A 14,693-nucleotide genomic window follows, 5' to 3' on the forward strand; every position below is an offset into this window, starting at 1 on the left:
AGAGTTGTGTTAATTTGCTTTTTTCTCTGATCAATAGTGGTTTATGACCAGAGATGATTTCAATTTCTTCAACTGAAAATTTTCTGTTCATATCCTTTGATCATTTAGCAAATGGAGAGTTGCTTGAATTCTTATAAATTTGAATCAATTCTCTAAATATATTAGAAATGAGACCTTTATCAGAACCCTTGGATTTAAAAATGTTTTCCAAATTTATTGCCTCTTTTTAAATTTTTCCTGCATTAGTTTTGTTTGTACCAAAACTTTTTAACTTAATATAATCAAAATTATCTGTTTTATGTTCAATAATGAGCTCCAGTTCTGTTTTGGTCACAAATTTCTGCCCTCTCCACAGATCTGAGAGGTAAACTATCCTATGTTCTTGTAATTTGCTTATAATATCACTGTCTAAAAGAGACCTGAGTTTCAATGATAATTGATAAATGATGGACAGAAGCAGCTACACCCAAAGAAAGAACACTGAGAAACGAATGTGAACTATTTGCATTTTTGTTTTTCTTCCCGGGTTATTTTTACCTTCTGAATCCAATTCTTCCTGTGCAACAAGAGAACTGTTCGGTTCTGCAAACATATATTGTATCTAGGATATACTGCAACATATCTAACATATATAGGACTGCTTGCCATCTAGGGGAGGGGATGGAGGGAGGGAGGGGAAAAATCAGAACAGAAGCGAGTGCAAGGGATAATGTTGTAAAAAAATTACCCTGGCATGGATTCTGTCAATATAAAATTATTATTAAATAAAATAAAAATTAAAAAAAAGAAAAAAATATCACTGTCTAAATAATGAACCCATCTCAACCTTCTCTTGGTATATGCTGTTAGGTGTGGGTTAATGCCTATTTTCTGCCATACTAGTTTCCAATTTTCCCAGCAGTTTCTGTCAAAAACTCAAAAAAATTGAGTTTTTAATCCCCAAACTGGGGTCTTTGGGTTTGTAAAACACTAGATTAATACAGTCATTGACTATTTCATCTTGTGAACCTAATCTACTCCATTGATTTGGAACTTCTTAGCCAGTACTAAATGGTTTTGATGACCACTGCTTTATAATATAGTGTTAAGTCTGGCACAGCTAGGCTACCTTTATTGGCATTTTTTTTTCATTTTTTTCTCTTGAAATTTTTGAAATTTGGTTCTTCCAGAAGAACTTTGTTATTATTTCTCCTAGATCTGTAAAATAATTTCTTGGGAGTTTGATTTTTTGGCATTAAATAAGTAGATTAATTTAGGTAGTATTGTCACTTTTATTATTTTCACTCGGCCTACCCATCATGAGCACTTGATATTTTTGCAATTGATTAGATCTGGCTTTATTTGTGTGAAAAGTGTTTTGTAGTTGTGTTCATGTAGTTCCTGACTTTGCCTTGGCAAATAGATTAACAACTATTTTTATATTACTGAGAATTATTTTAAATGGAATTTCTCCTTGTATACTTTGTATCTGTTGCTGCTGGATTTTGTTGGTAATATATTTTTAAAAAACTGATGATTTATGTTGATTTATCCTGAAACTTTGTTAAAGTTGTGAATTATTTCTAGTAGTTTTTAGTTGATTCCCTGGGATTCTTTAAGTATACCATCATATGTCATCTGCAAAGAGTGATAATATGGTTTCTTCATTACCTACTCTAATTCTTTCCATCACTTTTTCTTCCCTTATTGCCAAAGCTAACATTTCTAATTCAATATTGAATAGTAATGATGATAGCAGGAGACCTTGTTTCTTCCCTGATTTTATTGGGAATGATTCTAATTTGTCGCTATTACATATGCTGCTTCCTGGTGGTTTTAAATAGATACTAATGATCATTTTAAGGAAAAGTTCATTTATTCCTATACTCGCTAGTGTTTTTAATAGGAATGGGTGTTGGATTTTATCAAATATTTTTCTGCATCTATAGAGATAATCATGTGGTTTTTGTTAGTTTGGTTATTGATATAATTGATTATGCTAATAGTTTTCTTGATATTTAAGGAGCCCTGCATTCTGGTATAAATCCTACTTGGTCATAGTTTATCCTGGGGATGATTTCTTTCATCGCTTTGCTAATATTTTATTTAAGATTTTTGCTTCAATATTCATTAGGGAAATTGGTCTATAATTTACTTTTTCTGTTTTCATCCTACCTGTTTTAGGTATCAGCACCATATCTGTGTCATAAAAGAATTTTGGTAGGACTCCTTCTTTCTCTATTTTTGAATAGTTTGTGTAATATTGGAATTAATTGTTCTTTAAGTAGTTGGTAGAATTAGCATGTAAATTCATCTGGCCCTGGAGATTTTTTCTTAGGAAATTAATTAATAGTTTGTTCTATTTCTTTTTCTAAAATGGGATTATTTAAATAATTTATTTCCTCTTCAATTAATCTGGGCAATCTGTATTTTGTAGGTATTCCTCCATTTCATATAGGTTATCAAATTTATTGACATATAGTTGGGCAAAATAACTCCTACCTATTACTCTACTTTCCTCTTCATTGGTGGAAAGTTCTCCCTTCTCGTTTTTGAGACTAACAATTTGATTTTCTTCTTTCCTTTTTTCTAATCAAATCAACTAAAGGTTTATTTGTAGAGGGCTGAAACTCTGAAAAGGTATGCTTGGATCAGACAAGGGAGCACTTAAACCTAATTACCTATTCAATGTGAGACAATGACTCTATTAACATATGTTTTGGATAACTGGATCTTCTCACTGTTGGGTGCTTGCTAAATGTTTGGTGTTAAAATACTAATAGGCAAGGATTAGGGGGGCAGAGAGAGAGAGGAGCCAGAGAGGCACTTTGCTGCAGGATGAGGAGGAGAGAAGCTGGTGGTTCTAGATTCAAGAATCCAGGAGCCTCTTGGCAGTTTGTCTGTCTCATTCACTTCTCCCCCTAAAAACCAAGGACTTTAATTTATCTGACTCTGGCTGACCCTGAGGCCCTCCAAGGAACTAGTCTGTACTTCACATTTATCTATTTTGTTGGTTTTTTCATAAAACAAACTCTTAATTTTATTTGTTAATTTAATTGTTTCTTTTTTATGTTCACTTTTATTAATCTACCCTTTTATTTTCACAATTTCACATTTGATATTAAATTGGGTTTTTAAAATTTGTTCTTTTTCTAGCTTTTTCAGTTGCAAGTTCAATTCATCGATCTTCTCTTTCTATTTTATGCAAGTAAATATCTAGACATCTAAAATTTCTCCAAATAATTGCTTTGGCTGCATCTCACAAATTTTGGTATGTTGTTTCATTATTGTCATTCTTTTGGATGAAATTATTGATTGTGTCTATGATTTGTTGTTTCACTCATTCATTCTTTAGGATGTGATTATTTAATTTCCAATTAATTTTTGGTTTATTTTCCCCTAGCCTTTTATTGAATGTAATTTTTATTGCATCATGGTCTGAAAAAATGAATTTACTATGTTTGCCTTTTTGCATTTGATTTTCGGGGTTTTTTGCCCTAATATATGGTCAATTTTTGTGTAGGTTCCATGAATCTCCAAGAAAAAAGTAAACACCTTTCTGTCTCCATTTACTCCAAAGATCTTTCATACCTAACATTTCTAAAATTCTATTACTTCCTTAACTTCTTTGTTATTTATTTTGTGGTTTGATTTATCTAGTTTGAGAGAGGAAGGTTGAGATCCCCCATTAGTATAATTTTGCTGTCTATTTCTTCTTGCAGCTCTTTTAATTTCTCCTTTAGGAATTTAGATCCTGTACCAATTGGTGCATATTTGTTTAGTACTGGTATAACTTCATTATCTGCACTACCCTTTAACAAGACATAGCTTCCTTTCTTATCTCTTTTGATTAGATCTATCTTTGCTTTTACTTGATCTAAAATCAGGGTTGCTATTTCTGCTTTTTTTTACTTCACCTGAAGCATAATAGATTCTGCTCCAGCCCTTTACCTTCACTCTATATGTATCACTCTGCTTAAAATGTGATTCTTGTAAACAATATGTTGTAGGATTCTGGCTTTTAATCCAGTCTGCTATCCATTTTCATTTTGTGGAAGAGCTCATCCCATTCACATTCAAAGTTAAAGGAACTAATTCTATACTTCTTGTCATCTTATTTACTCTAAGTCATGTTTTTCCTTTCCCCCTTGCTTCCTCCCCAATATTTTGTTTTTGATGACCACCTCCCTCAAACAGTATTTCCTTTTTACAATCCCTCCCCTTTTTAACACATTTCCCCTAATACTTCTGTTTTCCTCTCTATTTCCCTTTCTTTTACCCTTTCCCCTTCCACTTCCTTATAAAGTGAGACAACTTTTTCTGTGAAACCAAATATGTCTAGTATTCTTTCTTTGAGTAAAATCTGAAAAAGATTCACACAATGTTCATCCTCCTCCTTTCTTTCCCTCAATTATAATAATTCTTCTTTGCCTCTTTGTGAGATGTAATTTCCTTAATTTTACCTATTTTTCTTCTTTTTTTTCCAGTATGATCCCCTGTCCACCTCTAGTTTATTTTTCATATTATCACAATAAAATTAAATTATACCCCACTCTCTAAATATACCCATAAGAGAAATGTAGATTTCAAGAGTTTTTTTTTTTCTTTTTTACCTTTTTATGCTTCTCTTGAATTCTGTTTTTGGAGATCACATTTTTTGGTCAGTTCTGATCTTTTCTTTAGAAATAGATAAAATCCACCTATATCATTGAATGTCCATTTTCTTCCCTGAAAGGTCATGCTCATTTTAGCCGGATAGCTTATTCTTGGCTATAATGCAAGTTCCTTTGCTTTTCAGAATATCAGATTCTGAGCTCTCTGATCCTTTAAGGTAGAAGCTTTTAAGTGCTGGGTAATCCAAATTGTGGCCCCTTGGTATTTGAATTGTTTCTTTCTAGCTGCTTGCAATATCTTTTCCTTGGTACAATAGTTATGAAATTTAGCCACGATATTCCTTGGGGTTTTAATTTTGGAGTCTCATTCAGGTGATTTGTGAATTCTTTCAATGGCTATTTTGCCTTATGATTCTAAGATATCATGGCAGTTTTCTCTTATGATTTCCTGTAAGATGTCATTCTTTTTTTCATTATGGATTTCAGGAAGTCTAATAATCCTTATATTGCCTCTCCTAGATCTATTTTCCAGGTCAATTATTTTTCCTAAGAGATATTTCATATTTTCTTCTTTTTTTTCATTTTTTCGTTTTTGCTTGACTGATTCTTGATGTCTTATTGAGTCATTCACTTCCATTTTTTCAATTCTAAATTTTTAATGTATTATTTTCTTCATTTACCTTTTTTTTTAGCTCCTTTTGTATTTGGTCGGTTGAATTGTTTTGTTCATCGAATTTTTTCCATTTCACAAATTTTGTTTTTCAATGAATTGGTATCTTTTTCATATTTATTTTATAAGGAGTTACATGTTTTTTTCTATTTTGTCAAATCTATTTTGTAGGGAGTGATATGCTTTTCCATTCCTTCTTGCAAAGATTTCAATTTCTTTCCCCATTTTTCTTTTAACTCTCTATTAAGATCCTTTATGAAATCTTCCAAGAAAGCTTGTAAAATTGGGACCTTTGGGGCTTTATCTCCTTTTATGAACCTTAGGATTTGAAGTCTGTTCTCTCTCTCCATAAAAAAACTGTCTATGATGAAAGTTCTTTTGGGTTTTTTTTTTTTTTTTTGCTCATTTTTTAAAGGCTTGAGGTCTGCTCTTTAAAAAAGGAGCTTTAGTTTGCTCTGGGGCAGTTCTGTTGATTGACTTCTGGTGCTGGGGCTAGGTCCCAGGTTATTCATGAGCTCAGCCATTTACAATTTGCCTTTTGTTGCAAATCTGCCAAATCACCTGCTTAGTCTAAGAGGTTCACATAAGATTTCTAGGTGTATGGAAGCTACAACCCTCTGATTGCCTGCCCCAGCAACTTGCCCCGGGGGTTCCTGTGCTATGGTCTGGATTTGGCAGACCATCATTCTGCCTGTTTGAAACAGACCTGTTCTGAAGTTCTTCTAAAGTATCTTCTTCTGGGAAGGTGTTGAACTCCAAATATTTGTGGTTTCTGTCACTCCAAAACCAGCTCAGAAGTTTAATCTATTGTTGATTTGAGAGAAGGTTGGAGGAGGTCACAGAAAGTCATGTCTACTCTCTACCATCTTAATTTCATCCCTTTTGCTCATTTTTTTTTTTTTTAAAGATTGAGGTCTTGGGACAGTTAGGTGGAGTGGTGGATAGAGCACCAGCCCTGATGTCAGGAGGACCTGAGTTCAAATATGACCTCAGAAACTTCCTAGCTATGTGATCCTGGATCAAGTCACTTAACCCCAATTTCCTTGCGGGGGGAGAGGGGGGAGGGAGTTGAGGCCTGCTTTTAGGGCAAAGGGAAAATTGTCCAAACTTCCTCTACAGACATCAGCAGCTGAACTGAGTCTGTGCTGATTAACTTCCAGTGCTGGGTAGACATCACCAATCCGGATATTCTGGGGTTTAGGGGCTCACTATTTGCCTTTTGTATTTGTGTTGGATGTTATACAGCTAATCTGCTGATCTACTGGCTTGCAACCTGGACAGAGTAACCAACATTGCTGTAGATTCTTTGTGGTAGTAAAGCCTACATGACCCTGAGTCCTTGCATTTGCCTGTGCTGGTGTTTCTGCCTGTGCTTGGCAGGCCTCCCCCCATGCCCAGTTGAAATAGACCTATTCTGAAGAGCTTACAAATTATCTTCTCTTGGAAATTTGTTACTCTCCAAATATATGTGGATTCTGCCACTCTAGAACCAGTCCAGAAGCATAATTTGCTGTTAATTTGAGGGATATAGGGAAACTTCAGAAAAAGACATGTCTCCTCTCCAACACCTTGGCTCTGTCCCCAAAGCTAGATTTCTTAAATCTCAGTTCAGTGATATGTTTCTCAAGATGCTACATTCCCATCACTGTAGTCAGTTTTTAATATATGCCATTTAATAAAGTTTAGGTTTAATATACATTGTCTTCTATGTCTCTACATAACAGTCTTTTATGTACTGCCCTCATATTTATTGACTGACAATGACTTTATTCACTTCCCTGTAATCAATTCTACCTAAGAAGACATTTTAAACATCCTCACAAGGAACTTAATATTTATGTCCTTATAGGCAGACATAGCAACTTGTATTTTTGAGTTTTACAAATTTATAAGATGTGCATAAAATAAATGATCATAATTCTTTACTGAGGTCTGATAAGAAAAGAAATTCAAAACAAATTCAAATGCTAAATAAAATGTCATGTGGCTTTTAAAAATGACATTATTTGGTAAAAGCAAATATATGAGTGAACAAAAAAAAGGCCTTTTTATGAAAAGTTTATGACAGATGATCATAACTTTTGTTCCTAAAAGTGCTCTGCAATGGATATGTGAGCTCATCAATTTGGATGTTCCCTCAAGTGATATCAATCACAACTGCTATGTGTTCTCTATCCCACATAAGCCTTAAACATGCCTTCCTATAAGATTTCAACATGCTTGAGGTCTTCTTTGGTTTTTCTTTGTATCATAAGTATATTTGGAGAGTACCAAGACTGCTCCCACCTTATCTTTAATAAATAATTGTCTTCTTTATTCCCATCATAAATTATCCTTTTGTTTTTCCTTGGATGAAAAAATATGCTATCTGAGTACGATTCTAGAGTTGGCAGTAACATCAGAGGTCACTTAATCCATCCCTTACATAATAAAAGACCAGTATAACTTTTATACCTCATCAAATTCATGTGCTAAGTTTAAGGTAAGAGTAACACAAAGCAAATCTAGACATATTTTTGTTTACCTTTTTTAAAAAATATATCTTGGGAAAATGTCCATAACCTTCTTTAGCAGCACATCTATGAGTCTCCTTATTTCAGTTGTCTTGTGTAAGAATGACAAGAAATAGGCAAGTTCTCTTGCCTTAAAAAAAAAAATCTTGGATGATAAGCCTTGCTGATATTGTTTAATCATGCCACCCTAGGGCCACCCAATATCTATGAGCAGTGAGTTCATGGTGAAATTACTAGTTGTAGCAAAATCAATAATAATAATAACAATAAATAAACAGACAAGGATTATATACTCTTTCTGGTACTACTCCCTCAACCTGTATTCATAATCACAGGTTAGGTCCTCAGAGGATAATAACATCCAATTTAGGAATAAGTTCAATAAACTAGGCCCAAGTAGTGGAAAACAGATCTTTCTCAAGCCCAGAATGAAAATCTTGGAACTGACATCCATGTTTCTAAGGCTTTCATTCATCTCATAGTGGTACCTTCCAAGCCCTTCTCATCCTCACAGTTGCTCATCTATTGCCAATAAAAGCTGATAGAACAGCTAGCTGCTCTCTCTTGCAGATAACATAAACCAATGAATGGCATTTGTTGGTAGGTTCTCAAAAAACTGAGCTGCTTTAGCATCTTTTAACTCTGAGCCCATCAGGACCTGATCCCTACTGCCAATCTTCTGTTCTGCTAATTCTTCTTTGATCCATTCTGAAGAAGTATAGCAAACATTACATGGTTCAAAAAAGTAAAATGTCATGTCCAAGAACATATAGCAAATTAATAGCGCAGGTCTCTTGTCCCCCAGTCTGGTGAAATTTTCATTTTACAATGTTGTCTCTTTAAGTTTAAAACCCTACCCCACCCTCTACTAGCTGTGGTTTCAAGCAAGTCAACTTTTCTGAGATTCACTTTCTTACATTGCTATGTACATAGTATTTACTTAATAAATGCTTTCTCATTCTTCTTGATAATCTGTATTGTAAAGATCCAATAAGAATCAGATGCAATAATAATACATATTGATATTGTGATTTAAAATGTTCAAAACACTTTGTTCATTACTCTGTAAGGTAGACAATCCAAGCCCCATCTTCCTCATTTTACAGCTGTGGAACCTGAGGCTCAGAGAAATTAAGTAAATTATCTATGACTGCACAGCTAGTAAATATGGAAATTCTAATTTGAACTCATGCTATCTGTCTTCCAATAGTTGTCTTTTGCTACATAATTATAAAACTATACTGGTATAGGTTATTATAATTATTGGTAAAAAGTAATTTTAATATTAATATAAAGGATATTATATATTCTTATTATTTTGTCCTTATTCTTGAAGATATATTTGCCATTTTCTTTATTTCATTGTTCTTAACTTGCTGCCTGCAAGTCATTTAGTCATTAATACCTAGTCAAACTGTTGCCTGATTCTCTAAGAAATTATGGAGAGTAGCAAAAGAAAATCAGACCAAGAAGTGATGCTCAAAAGAAGGGAAAATGGAGAATCTGTACGCTATTGTTAATGCAATTGATATTGATTCCTAGCACAAAACATGGATCAGATGAGTAAATGAATGCAGAATTAGCACACAAAAAAGAAAACAGTGATCTTTTAAAGCCAGCATAAATTCATCTAGGCCATGTTGATTATGCCAGACTAACCTCATTTCCTTTTTTGATGGAAAGTTATTCATTTGAGAAATCAAAATAATTCTCTAGCCACAGTGCAGGCTGTTCCAAAAGTCTTATATCTGTTTTATACTTCAAAAAATTTAAACTGAACTAAGATTTTTGGACCATTCTGTATTTCTGGCCTTACCATGCATTTGTTAAAATCTACATCGATATGCTGCAAAGATCAAGATCTTTAGCCATCATATGCAAGATATATTCACAACTAATTAATCTACTGAAGATAAAGCACAATGATTAATGAATTAGTAGCAGAGAAAGTTTCAGTAGGGTAGTACAGGATTCAGTACTTGGTTTTATTCTCTACAATACTTTTATCATTCAAATCAATTAAAGAAATACTTATTAACTATCTTCTACCATTAAAGATAAGGAAACTTGGCTGAAAATATAAATGCAAATTAATATGTGAGATTTATTTAGAAGGGACAACTCATAGCTTCATTAAGAGAATAGGGATATAATAAAAACAATAACCATAATTTATATAACACTTTACAAACATTATCTCATTTGATCCTCACAACAATGGAATGTAGGTCCTATTATCCTTATTTTATAGAAAACTGAGGTAGACAGAGATTAAATGACTTGCCAAGGGTCAAGATGTGTGGCTCAGGCAGTATTTGAATCTAAGTCTTTCTGATTCTAAGTCAAATATTCAGTCCAGTGTATTACCTAGCTACTTGCAGAATGTAAAGGGTTTGCTGACAAATTGAAAAGATGTTTCAAATGTAATAAGACAAAGTTGAAAAGGTATAACTGTAAATTATTATACTGCGGCTTTAGTGAACTCTTAACTGAATCTGAGTCAACAGTGTGAGCAACTGTGGCTTTAGTTTGCCTTAGAATAAAAATTCTTAGTCAGATTACAGGAAGAAGTAGGCTTGTTTTATCCTTACAGAGTTAAATAAAACCAGAGTGTTATGTTCTTTGTAAAATGAGAAACAGTTGCTCTATTCCACAGGAGGGCTGCCTGGTAAGGAACCTTAAAATCTTGATGAGATTGCCTAAAACAACTAGCAATTTTTAGTCTAAAGGAAAGATGATTTTGCAGAGAAATGACAGTTGCCTTTAATAATTTGAGGGAATTATCATTGAAAAGAAGAGTGAAACTTGGTCTGCTTGGTTCCAGGCAATAGAGTTTTGACCCAATAGATAAAAGCTAGAATTTGACAAATTTCAGCTCAATCTAAGGAAATTTTTTCTAAAAATAAGTGCTCTGCAAAGGACTGGCTATCCTGGGAAATAGTTTTTTTTTTTGTTTGTTTGTTTTTTTTTTTGTTTGTTTGTTTGTTTTTTGGGGGGGTGAGGATTATTGATTTTTTGTTTTTGTTTTTGTTTATGTTTTTTGCCTCTTTGTATTTCCAGATCTGAGTTTGTGCTTAATAAAGGCACATTGATGATTATATGGTGCTCTTTTTTATCAGTGAAATCCTTCAAGTGGAAGCTGAAAAATCCCTTAGGCATATTGCAAAGAACATTCTCATTCAGGTACAAGCTAGATCAGACAGCCCCTGAATTGCCTTCCATCTCAGAAAAATCTATGATTTTATTTGTTTTAGGGATAACAATTTTATTCTAGTTAGGATGAATCTTGATAAGAGCTTTTTGTCTTTGTCACTACCTGAAGGATCAAGTCACAGAGGAAGAAAACAGAGAGAGACACCTCTGAGAGTTTAAGCAAAGCTGTGGAAAATGTTTCTTAGCCACCATACATGATTCATGAGGTTGATGAGAGAACTCAATTTAATGGCATTTGATCATCCTTTTATTTGGGGCAGTGGCAGTTTTAGTAAAAAGATATCTTTCTTTCTAGATGTAAGTGACTGTCTTTTGGAAAGTGAAACTCAAGGTCACTAAATGTTTCTGTTTCTTGTACTGTGATTCAAGCTTTTGCTATGGAATTTAATTCTGCAGTCTTCAATCTTTGCCTTTTGTATAAAGGCCAGGGATCCAGGAATATATAGGCCATATGCTCATCTGACCCAAAGCCCAATAGGATGAGCAAATAAACTACACCTTTCTATTCCTCATTTCTCATGGTTCTGAATCCAGATACAATAAATGGAACATAGGTATGTTCAAATATGCATAACATCAGGCACTGAGAAATGTCTGGACTTCAAGTATTTGATCAGTTTTTTTTTTTTCCTTCAGAAATTTCCACTGAGATATCCTGGCCCATTATGTCATAATTTTGTTCTCCCAAAAGGCATAGTCTTTTTTGGGACATTTTAGCATAATAAATAGGAAATTGGATATGGAGTCAGGAAAACCTGGTTCAAATTCTTAAACAGAGGGGTGGGGAACTTTTTTTTTCTGTCAAGGATATTTGTCATTTGGATATTTAGAATAGCATTCATAAGCCATACAAAAGGTAACAACTTACAGAACTCAAGCAGTGAGAGGTTGTTGTATCTAGCTTTCAGCTCATCATTGCCTACAGTTGCCTTAGCTAATTTCGTGTTGGGTAGCAACTATTATGATCAAATGCTATTGAACTGAGTTTTACATCAGTCTCATGAATCATATATGGTGGCTAAGATACGTATTATATAAGAAGTTATGGGCATAGTTCACTTATAAATGTGATTGCCTGATTATATTGTCTGAGTGTTACATTGATATTCACCAAGTATCTCCTCTCCACCCCCCCCAAAAAAAAAAAAAACAAAAAAAAACAATCCAGAAGATAAGGAGGCAACATGGTAAGATAGAAAAACTTTCAAGTAAGAACTGGGTTAATACTTTATTAAACTAAGGTCCAGAAATTGGTATAAAAAAAGGTATAAAGGTATCTATATAACTTCATCTTTTTAGATTTGGAATGTCTTTTCAATCTATCAAGATATTTTATAGATTCCTATTCTTGCTACTGAAGCTGTGAACTATATCTTCACCTTCTAAACTTTGCATTTTCCATCAGCTGTTCTTGATTTCAATTTCATTTTCTCTGCTGGCTTCCCCCAGGAGATTTTGAATGACCTTGCCCATATTAGATTATAAGCTCCTTGAGGGAAAGGACTTTTCATTTTCTTATTTTTAATCCTCAGAGGTTAGCACAATGCCTGGAACATAATATGTACTTTAAAATTTCCCCTACTTTTCTGTTTTCATTCTAATTTCCCCTGCATTTGTTTTATATGTTATACATATGCTTGTATAAAAATATTTTTTAATTTCATGTAATCATAATTATCTATTTTACTTCCCATGATTCTCTCTATTTCTTGTTTAGTTATAAATCCATAGATCTGACAGGAATATTTTTTAATTGGTTAAATAATGACTCTTCCAAGATAATCTCCATAAATTCAAGTTTCATATACATTTTCATCCAAGTTACTTTCATCCTTAAATATAGCAGATGCTCTATCAAATGTTGTTTGATGGAAATGAATAATAGGAGTTTTGAAGAGGACTAGACCAAATCAAATCGGAACCTTGCAGAATCAAATACTAGTTTATTAGAGACCTCCTCTGAATCCAACTCATTAATAGCTGCAAATTGGCTGTGATTTTTTTAACCAGTTTTGTACCACGGCTTTTATATTACTCCATGGCATCGGGGCAAATCATTTAATTTCTCTGGGAGCCACTGTCCTTATCTGTAAAATGAATGGGTTGAATTACATGATTTCATGAGGTTCCCTTCAGTGCTGTAATTGTAAGTCTATTTCTCATTCACCTTTGCCTCCACCACCACTCCCTTCTTAAAGTAGATAATGTTGAATCTATAATTTGAAAGACCTTTGGGTTGGAATCTCTTTGCACAGGCTGTCTCCCATTGCAGGAATGGTCTCCTTTTAAATCCTTCCTCTTGCAACTCCTACCTGTTTTTAAGGCTCAGTGTGTGTCACCTTCTTCAGCAGGTCTTTATTAATTCAACTAGTTATAAGTTCTTCTGAAGTACCCAGGTGAGAGAAAAAACAGGGCAGCCAAAATAAAGAAGTTTTAAGAGCTTTTATTGCTAGCTAGTGACTGAACCCCAACACCAACACTGGAGGGGTCAGTAATGAGTGGCCTCAGGGCCATATATTTATAAAAAGAAGAGAGAGAGAGAAATCAAAATGTTTCTTGATACATTTGTCATAATAAAGGAATTTCTATTCTAAACATGAGGCAAAAAAAAAAAGTTATTACTCTAAGGGGGCAGCAACAAGCAGCATTCTTTAAGCTTATCAGGTTGTCAAGGTCTCAAGACTCTCAAAACAGTACATCTAGATTTTTAAAAATATCATCTGCATTAGGGAGTGAAGAACTAGTAATAAATTTCTAACTACAAAGATTCAAGATTATGTTTCTCATGGACCCATTTTGGGGTGCTTTTCCATTTCACTTCCATCCTATATAATGATATATTTAAAAAAAAAACCTTTTAATGTAGTTTTTTTAAATGTTATTGATTTATGGGATAAAACAAGTATTTCCAAAATAAATAAGTAAATAAACAAATAAATAAAAGACAATTTTAGATGAAACTGAAAATCCAGTATGCATAACTTGCTATTCTTTTGATATATACAACAAAATTATTACATAAATTTCCTTTTTTTTCTTCTCTCTCCCTCCCCCACCCTAAAGATTGGGGCCATTAGACAAATTGGGCTACCAATTAGACAAGTTGATATACATATATATGTGTGTGTGTGTGTGTGTGTGCAAATGTATGTATGTATGTATATAATTATTGTATACATGCTTCTAGTTACCAATTTTTTCTCTTGATGAAAATGTTTTTTCATGTGTCTTTTATACTTAATTAATTTGTATTAATTTTATATAGATTTTTCATTTTCTCCCCATGTATTTGTTTTTCCTTTATTAGAACATTTACTTATTAAAAGCAAGGATTGTCTTGTTTTTATTATTATAATTATAGAACCTAATACAAGGTGTAGCATGTGGCAATCAATTAACAAAATACTTATTAAACAGAAATGAGTTGATCTTCATTATGTGAACATGATGAAGTTAGGGACCTCTCTTGATCTCTCTGAATTTGTTTCCTCATCTGTAAAATGGGAAGAATAACTTCATGTAATTTTTGTTACTAGTACTTGTAGTAATATAGTTATTTTTTTTTCTTTTTTTGTGTGTGTTTTTTTTTTCTTTTTTTTTTTATATAACTTTTTATTGACAGAACCCATGCCAGGGTAATTTTTTTACAGCATTATCCCTTGCACTCGTTTCTGTTCCAATTTTTCCCCTCCCTCCCTCCCTCCA

Source organism: Antechinus flavipes, chromosome 1 (genome assembly GCF_016432865.1).
Source record: "Antechinus flavipes isolate AdamAnt ecotype Samford, QLD, Australia chromosome 1, AdamAnt_v2, whole genome shotgun sequence".
Classification (NCBI taxonomy): Eukaryota; Metazoa; Chordata; class Mammalia; order Dasyuromorphia; family Dasyuridae; genus Antechinus; species Antechinus flavipes.